This window comes from Stegodyphus dumicola, chromosome 3 (genome assembly GCF_044657685.1).
Source record: "Stegodyphus dumicola isolate Sdum_Otavi_A_Nest chromosome 3, ASM4465768v1".
Taxonomy (NCBI): Eukaryota; Metazoa; Arthropoda; class Arachnida; order Araneae; family Eresidae; genus Stegodyphus; species Stegodyphus dumicola.
The window spans coordinates 12,351,664-12,359,207 of record NC_140770.1 but is presented as its reverse complement, the minus strand read 5'-3'; positions in this window follow the sequence as shown (position 1 = coordinate 12,359,207).

Genomic DNA, 7,544 nt, shown 5'->3' with positions numbered 1-7,544 from the left:
GCTATCTCGGATTTTGAAAATTCGCGAATGGAGTTTCTGTAGGGAATTTCCGTTCGATTTTTGGGCTATTTTTTAAACCTTCAAAAATTCGCCATAAAAAAACTATAGAAGCTAGGACCACCAAATTTGGAGGGTTTGTAGGTAAATGTAGGGAGCCCTTTCACACCAAAATTTACGACATTCTATCGAACCGTTTCTGAGATATTCGCGAGTTTTTGTTTTAACATTACGGCGAAAAGGCCCGGACCCCCCATGGTGAGCCGCGATCGGCGAGCATGGGGAGGAAAGCCGAAACCCTGTTAGGCCATGTTTCGAATTTCAAGTCGATCGGACAATTAGGGCACGAGATATGGGGGGTCAAAATTTGGCCCATTTCCGTGACCATTGGGAGAACCCCCATCGAAATTTCGGTCGCTTGCGCCGTGGTCAAAAATTGAGCTACGAGAAAACGCTTGCGGGGGATTGTTCATGTGTCTCAATGGGAAGTACTGTGTGAGCGGTTTGAAATTCGGTGCAACGGTTATAGGGAATTGTCGCGGCCGAAATGTGTCAAATTCGTGAAATTTGACCCTATGAAAGTCGGGTCCTACTGGGCCTAGAGAGAAACTTTTTGTTTAAATTGATGTACTCTTCGAGAGCAAGAATTTGGCTATCTCGGATTTTTAAAATTCGCGAATGGAGTTTCTGTAGGGAATTTCCGTTCGATTTTTGGTCTATTATTTAAACATTCTTAAATTCGCCATAAAAAAACTATGGAAGCTAGGACCACCAAATTTGGAGGGTTTGTAGGTAAATGTAGGGAGCCCTTTCACACCAAAATTTGCGACATTCTATCGAACCGTTTATGAGATATTCGCGAGTTTTTGTTTTAACATTACGGCGAAAAGGCCCGGACCCCCCATGGTGAGCCGCGTTTGGCGAGCATGGGGAGGAAGGCCGAAACCCTGTTAGACCATGTTTCAAATTTCAAGTCGATCGGACAATTAGGGCCCGAGATATGGGGGTCAAAGTTTGGCCCATTTCCGTGACCATTGGGACGGCCCCCATCGAAATTTCGGTCGCTTGCGCCGGGGTCAAAAATTGAGCTACGACAAAACGCTTGCGGGGGATTGTTCATGTGTCTCCATGGGAAGTACTGTGTGAGCGGTTTGAAATTCGGTGCAACGGTTAAAGGGAATTGTCGCGGCCGAAATGTGTCAAATTCGTGAACTTTGACCCTATGAAAGTCGGGTCCTATTGATCCTAGAGAGAAACATTTTTTTTAAATTGATGTACTCTTCGAGAGCAACATATTGGCTATCTCGGATTTTGAAAATTCGCGAATGGAGTTTCTGTAGGGAATTTCCGTTCGATTTTTGGGCTATTTTTTAAAACTTCAAAAATTCGCCATAAAAAACTATGGAAGCTAGGACCACCAAATTTGGAGGGTTTGTAGGTAAATGTAGGGAGCCCTTTCACACCAAAATTTACGACATTCTATCGAACCGTTTCTGAGATATTCGCGAGTTTTTGTTTTAACATTACGGCGAAAAGGCCCGGACCCCCCATGGTGAGCCGCGATCGGCGAGCATGGGGAGGAAAGCCGAAACCCTGTTAGGCCATGTTTCGAATTTCAAGTCGATCGGACAATTAGGGCACGAGATATGGGGGGTCAAAATTTGGCCCATTTCCGTGACCATTGGGAGAACCCCCATCGAAATTTCGGTCGCTTGCGCCGTGGTCAAAAATTGAGCTACGAGAAAACGCTTGCGGGGGATTGTTCATGTGTCTCAATGGGAAGTACTGTGTGAGCGGTTTGAAATTCGGTGCAACGGTTATAGGGAATTGTCGCGGCCGAAATGTGTCAAATTCGTGAAATTTGACCCTATGAAAGTCGGGTCCTACTGGGCCTAGAGAGAAACTTTTTGTTTAAATTGATGTACTCTTCGAGAGCAACAATTTGGCTATCTCGGATTTTTAAAATTCGCGAATGGAGTTTCTGTAGGGAATTTCCGTTCGATTTTTGGGCTATTTTTTAAACATTCTTAAATTCGCCATAAAAAACTATGGAAGCTAGGACCACCAAATTTGGAGGGTTTGTAGGTAAATGTAGGGAGCCCTTTCACACCAAAATTTGCGACATTCTATCGAACCGTTTATGAGATATTCGCGAGTTTTTGTTTTAACATTACGGCGAAAAGGCCCGGACCCCCCATGGTGAGCCGCGTTTGGCGAGCATGGGGAGGAAGGCCGAAACCCTGTTAGACCATGTTTCAAATTTCAAGTCGATCGGACAATTAGGGCCCGAGATATGGGGGTCAAAGTTTGGCCCATTTCCGTGACCATTGGGACGTCCGCCATCGAAATTTCGGTCGCATGCGCCGGGGTCAAAAATTGAGCTACGACAAAACGCTTGCGGGGGATTGCTCATGTGTCTCAATGGGAAGTACTGCGTGAGCGGTTTGAAATTCGGTGCAAAGGTTATAGGGAAATGTCGCGACCGAAATGTGTCAAATTCGTGAACTTTGACCCTATGAAATTCGGGTCCTATTGGGCCTAGAGAGAAACTTTTTTTTTAAATTGATGTACTGAGAGCAACATTTTGGCTATCTCGGATTTTTAAAATTCGCGAATGGAGTTTCTGTAGGGAATCTCCGTTCGATTTTTGGGCTATATTTTAAACCTTCAAAAATTCGCCATAAAAAAACTATGGAAGCTAGGACCACCAAATTTGGAGAGTTTGTAGGTAAATCTAAGGAGCCCTTTCACACCAAAATTTGCGACATTCTATCGAACCGTTTCTGAGATATTCGCGAGTTTTTGTTTTAGCGTTACGGCGAAAAGGCCCGGACCCCCCATGGTGAGCCGCGATTGGCGAGCATGGGGAGGAAGGCCGAAACCCTGTTAGGCCATGTTTCGAATTTCAAGTCGATCGGACAATTAGGGCCCGAGATATGGGGGGTCAAAGTTTGGCCCATTTCCGTGACCATTGGGACGACCCCCATCGAAATTTCGGTCGCTTGCGCCGTGGTCAAAAATTGAGCTACGAGAAAACGCTTGCGGGGGATTGTTCATGTGTCTCAATGGGAAGTACTGTGTGAGCGGTTTGAAATACGGTGCAACGGTTATAGGGAATTGTCGCGGCCGAAATGTGTCAAATTCGTGAAATTTGACCCTATGAAAGTCGGGTCCTACTGGCCCTAGAGAGAAACTTTTTGTTTAAATTGATGTACTCTTCGAGAGCAACATTTTGGCTATCTCGGATTTTTAAAATTCGCGAATGGAGTTTCTGTAGGGAATTTCCGTTCGATTTTTGGGCTATATTTTAAACATTCATAAATTCGCCATAAAAAAACTATGGAAGCTAGGACCACCAAATTTGGAGGGTTTGTAGGTAAATGTAGGGAGCCCTTTCACACCAAAATTTGCGACATTCTATCGAACCGTTTATGAGATATTCGCGAGTTTTTGTTTTAACATTACGGCGAAAAGGCCCGGACCCCCCATGGTGAGCCGCGTTTGGCGAGCATGGGGAGGAAGGCCGAAACCCTGTTAGACCATGTTTCAAATTTCAAGTCGATCGGACAATTAGGGCCCGAGATATGGGGGTCAAAGTTTGGCCCATTTCCGTGACCATTGGGACGTCCGCCATCGAAATTTCGGTCGCATGCGCCGGGGTCAAAAATTGAGCTACGACAAAACGCTTGCGGGGGATTGCTCATGTGTCTCAATGGGAAGTACTGCGTGAGCGGTTTGAAATTCGGTGCAAAGGTTATAGGGAATTGTCGCGACCGAAATGTGTCAAATTCGTGAACTTTGACCCTGTGAAATTCGGGTCCTATTGGGCCTAGAGAGAAACTTTTTTTTTAAATTGATGTACTGAGAGCAACATTTTGGCTATCTCGGATTTTTAAAATTCGCGAATGGAGTTTCTGTAGGGAATTTCCGTTCGATTTTTGGGCTATTTTTTAAACCTACAAAAATTCGCCATAAAAAAACTATGGAAGCTAGGACCACCAAATTTGGAGAGTTTGTAGTTAAATCTAAGGAGCCCTTTCACACCAAAATTTGCGACATTCTATCGAACCGTTTCGGAGATATTCGTGAGTTTTTGTTTTAACATTACGGCGAAAAGGCCCGGACCCCCCATGGTGAGCCGCGATTGGCGAGCATGGGGAGGAAGGCCGAAACCCTGTTAGGCCATGTTTCAAATTTCAAGTCGATCGGACAATTAGGGCACGAGATATGGGGGGTCAAAGTTTGGCCCATTTCCGTGACCATTGGGACGTCCCCCATCGAAATTTCGGTCGCTTGCGCCGGGGTCAAAAATTGAGCTACGAGAAAACGCTTGCGGGGGATTGTTCATGTGTCTCAATGGGAAGTACTGTGTGAGCGGTTTGAAATTCGGTGCAACCGTTTTAGGGAATTGTCGCGGCCGAAATGTGTCAAATTCGTGAACTTTGACCCTATGAAAGTCGGGTCCTATTGGGCCTAGAGAGAAACTTTTTTTTTAAATTGATGTACTGAGAGCAACATTTTGGCTATCTCGGATTTTTAAAATTCGCGAATGGAGTTTCTGTAGGGAATTTCCGTTCGATTTTTGGGCTATTTTTTAAACATTCAAAAATTCGCCATAAAAAAGCTATGGAAGCTAGGACCACCAAATTTGAAGAGTTTGTAGGTACATCTAAGGAGCCCTTTCACACCAAAATTTGCGACATTCTATCGAACCGTTTCTGAGATATTCGCGAGTTTTTGTTTTAACATTACGGCGAAAAGGTCCGGACCCCCCATGGTGAGCCGCGATTGGCGAGCATGGGGAGGAAGGCCGAAACCCTGTTAGGCCATGTTTCGAATTTCAAGTCGATCGGACAATTAGGGCACGAGATATGGGGGGTCAAAATTTGGCCCATTTCCGTGACCATTGGGACCACCCCCATCGAAATTTCGGTCGCTTGCGCCGGGGTCAAAAATTGAGCTACGAGAAAACGCTTGCGGGGAATTGTTCATGTGTTTCAATGGGAAGTATTGTGTGAGCGGTTTGAAATTCGGTGCAACGGTTATAGGGAATTGTCGCGACCGAAATGTGTCAAATTCGTGAAATTTGACCCTATGAAAGTCGGGTCCTACTAGGCCTAGAGAGAAAATTTTTTTTTAAATTGATGTACTCTTCGAGAGCAACATTTTGGCTATCTCGGATTTTTAAAATTCGCGAATGGAGTTTCTGTAGGGAATTTCCGTTCGATTTTTGGGCTATTTTTTAAACATTCATAAATTCGCCATAAAAAAACTATGGAAGCTAGGACCACCAAATTGAGGGTTTGTAGGTAAATGTAGGGAGCCCTTTCACACCAAAATTTGCGACATTCTATCGAACCGTTTATGAGATATTCGCGAGTTTTTGTTTTAACATTACGGCGAAAAGGCCCGGACCCCCCATGGTGAGCCGCGTTTGGCGAGCATGGGGAGGAAGGCCGAAACCCTGTTAGACCATGTTTCAAATTTCAAGTCGATCGGACAATTAGGGCCCGAGATATGGGGGTCAAAGTTTGGCCCATTTCCGTGACCATTGGGACGTCCGCCATCGAAATTTCGGTCGCATGCGCCGGGGTCAAAAATTGAGCTACGACAAAACGCTTGCGGGGGATTGCTCATGTGTCTCAATGGGAAGTACTGCGTGAGCGGTTTGAAATTCGGTGCAAAGGTTATAGTGAATTGTCGCGACCGAAATGTGTCAAATTCGTGAACTTTGACCCTATGAAATTCGGGTCCTATTGGGCCTAGAGAGAAACTTTTTTTTTAAATTGATGTACTGAGAGCAACATTTTGTCTATCTCGGATTTTTAAAATTCGCGAATGGAGTTTCTGTAGGGAATTTCCGTTCGATTTTTGGGCTATTTTTTAAACCTTCAAAAATTCGCAATAAAAAAGCTATGGAAGCTAGGACCACCAAATTTGGACAGTTTGTAGGTAAATGTAGGGAGCCCTTTCACACCAAAATTTGCGACATTCTATCGAACCGTTTCTGAGATATTCGCGAGTTTTTGTTTTAACATTACGGCGAAAAGGCCCGGACCCCCCATGGTGAGCCGCGATCGGCGAGCATGGGGAGGAAGGCCGAAACCCTGTTAGGCCATGTTTCGAATTTCAAGTCGATCGGACAATTAGGGCACGAGATATGGGGGGTCAAAATTTGGCCCATTTCCGTGACCATTGGGAGAACCCCCATCGAAATTTCGGTCGCTTGCGCCGTGGTCAAAAATTGAGCTACGAGAAAACGCTTGCGGGGGATTGTTCATGTGTCTCAATGGGAAGTACTGTGTGAGCGGTTTGAAATTCGGTGCAACGGTTATAGGGAATTGTCGCGGCCGAAATGTGTCAAATTCGTGAAATTTGACCCTATGAAAGTCGGGTCCTACTGGGCCTAGAGAGAAACTTTTTTTTTTAAATTGATGTACTCTTCGAGAGCAACATTTTGGCTATCTCGGATTTTTAAAATTCGCGAATTGAGTTTCTGTAGGGAATTTCCGTTCGATTTTTGGGCTATTTTTTAAACATTCATAAATTCGCCATAAAAAAACTATGGAAGCTAGGACCACCAAATTTGGAGGGTTTGTAGGTAAATGTAGGGAGCCCTTTCACACCAAAATTTGCCACATTCTATCGAACCGTTTATGAGATATTCGCGAGTTTTTGTTTTAACATTACGGCGAAAAGGCCCGGACCCCCCATGGTGAGCCGCGTTTGGCGAGCATGGGGAGGAAGGCCGATACCCTGTTAGACCATGTTTCAAATTTCAAGTCGATCGGACAATTAGGGCCCGAGATATGGGGGTCAAAGTTTGGCCCATTTCCGTGACCATTGGGACGTCCGCCATCGAAATTTCGGTCGCATGCGCCGGGGTCAAAAATTGAGCTACGACAAAACGCTTGCGGGGGATTGCTCATGTGTCTCAATGGGAAGTACTGCGTGAGCGGTTTGAAATTCGGTGCAAAGGTTATAGGAAATCGTCGCGACCGAAATGTGTCAAATTCGTGAACTTTGACCCTATGAAATTCGGGTCCTATTGGGCCTAGAGAGAAACGTTTTTTTTAAATTGATGTACTGAGAGCAACATTTTGGCTATCTCGGATTTTTAAAATTCGCGAATGGAGTTTCTGTAGGGAATTTCCGTTCGATTTTTGGGCTATTTTTTAAACTTTCAAAAATTCGCCATAAAAAAACTATGGAAGCTAGGACCACCAAATTTGGAGAGTTTGTAGGTAAATGTAGGGAGCCCTTTCACACCAAAAGTTGCGACATTCTATCGAACCGTTTCGGAGATATTCGCGAGTTTTTGTTTTAACATTACGGCGAAAAGGCCCGGACCCCCCATGGTGAGCCGCGATTGGCGAGCATGGGGAGGAAGGCCGAAACCCTGTTAGGCCATGTTTCAAATTTCAAGTCGATCGGACAATTAGGGCCCGAGATATGGGGGGTCAAAGTTTGGCCCATTTCCGTGACCATTGGGACGTCCCCCATCGAAATTTCGGTCGCTTGCGCCGGGGTCAAAAATTGAGCTACGA